The sequence below is a fragment of the Rana temporaria genome, chromosome 8, assembly GCF_905171775.1.
Source record: "Rana temporaria chromosome 8, aRanTem1.1, whole genome shotgun sequence".
In the NCBI taxonomy this organism is placed as follows: Eukaryota; Metazoa; Chordata; class Amphibia; order Anura; family Ranidae; genus Rana; species Rana temporaria.
In genome coordinates, this window is record NC_053496.1 from 137,764,387 (window position 1) to 137,766,537 (window position 2,151).

A 2,151-nucleotide genomic window follows, 5' to 3' on the forward strand; every position below is an offset into this window, starting at 1 on the left:
CTTTAAGGGACAGGCCAATGTCCTTAGACAAAGGTTTCTAGATAAGGGGTATGATCCTACTGAGATTGATCATGAACTCCGTAACACCTTGGAGGTCGATAGGGAGTTTTAAATCCAGTTATACCCGATAAAGCCAGAGTTGTCTTTAGGGGTGCCCCTTCATTGCAGAGTAAGATAGCTCCCAATATTATAAACCCTCCGGTCCGTCCATCTTTTTTCCACAATCTTGTAGGTTTTTACCCCTGTAAAAAGTGTATTGTATGTCAACACAACATTTCAAGGAGGGGTAAAACTTTGGAGTTCACATCCTCCATCACCCAAAAAAAATATCCTATTAAACCTTTTTGCACTTGTGGAACTAAGTATGTTGTGTATCTAATCACGTGCCCTTGCGGTAAACAATATGTGGGACGCACAATTCGCACTTTTTCAGTCAGGGTAGGGGAGCATATCGCCCTTATTAAAAGTGGCGAAACAAAGCACACAGTGCCCAGACACTACAAATTACATCATGACCGGAATCCAAAAGGCACCCAGTTTTTGGTCATAGATCGTGTCAGGGAAATGGCCAAAGGACTGGCAATTCCACCCAAGACAATCATGGCGGCCATGGTGACTAAGGTGAGTGGTACTTCCTTCTTGTAACCTGAACAGATCCCATGACTAACTTCCTGGTCTATTTAAGCCTGCTGCTGGAGCTGCTCATTGCTGGATTAACTCTTCAGTCTCCTGTGTACCTTGACCTTGTCTCCTGATCCATGCTTATCCATTGTGACCTGGCTTGCCTTGGCCTTGCTTCCTGATCTACTGTTTTGACCCTCAGCCTGCTTCTTGACTCTGCTTCTGCTTCCTGACCACCCGGCTTGACCCTCGGGTTGTACTTGGACCCTGCTCGTGTATGACCTTGGCTCGCCCCTGTATATGCTCTGGACTGACCTACCTGTGTTTTCCCCCCGGCCTAGCTTCTGGTATCTCCGTTCAATTAAATACAACAAGCTCAGTTTTGCCTGCCTCAGTGGCTGAGCTCATCAGACTGCAAGCAAGCACCTGGCCTACCGTGCTTCTGTGGGCACCGCGCTTCCTGTACCCAACTCCAGGGTCGCGCTGCACTCAGCCGCAAGGGGAGCCCTCTTAGCATCCCGATCTCCATACTCGTTCCTGACAGATCAGTTCATCCCACAATGGAGGGGTGGAGCCATGATTAGGGGGGTGTCTCAACTTGAGACTTTTTGAATATATGAGTTGCGGTCCCACACACCGCTAGGCTTGAACGTGGAGTGGGACATCAACTCATTTATTAATAAATCTTAAAGTCCATTGGACATTTTTTGTGCTCAGGGTATTCTTGCTTGACTTATTTACATATTTTTCTTCTTTATTTTTCTTCTTCTTTTTAACTTCAATTTTGGTGTGTAGTGGTCTTATGAATGTATTGATGTTTAAAACATATTTTTAGTTTTGCATTTTTATATATACAACTGTAATTGGCCTACTTATGGGAGTCGGTCTCGTGAGCATTTCCATGTGTTTACATTTATGATCTGTGGAGTTTTACGCCTGCAGGCATGTTTGTGGCTGTCCATCACGGTCGCACACATTTATATACACAGTATAGCAAAGGAATATGGCCAATTCCACATGTTCACATCTACGTATGCGAGGTCTTACACCTGCATGTGTGGTTGTGATCTATTGTGATCTATTGTCACACAGTCTTATTTTCCATTATTATTTTATCAGTGTTTTTAAACATTCACATTCGTGATGTTTTAATTTAGTATCTTTAAACAGATATTTTTATACATAACACAATTTTATTCGATTTATCAGTGCTTTTATATATCACTGCCCATTTTATTCAGTTTATGTTTATGATATATGTAGATCAGTATTATGCCCGTATATCTCTAACATCTTAGATGTATGAAGGGTAGTCATTATACTTCCTAGAACAGTGGGCCATGTGATTTGCATGACTAAAACGAGGCTTGGTTTCCTCACAGATGTTCAGATAGAGACGTGGAATGCATGTCATTCGGCCATCTTTGAGGATATAGGAAGTATTGTATAACTGACACCAAAATGAGGCTTGGCCTCCTTACAGGCATCCAGAATGAGGTGTGGAATGCAAGCCGGTCGGCCATCTTGGAT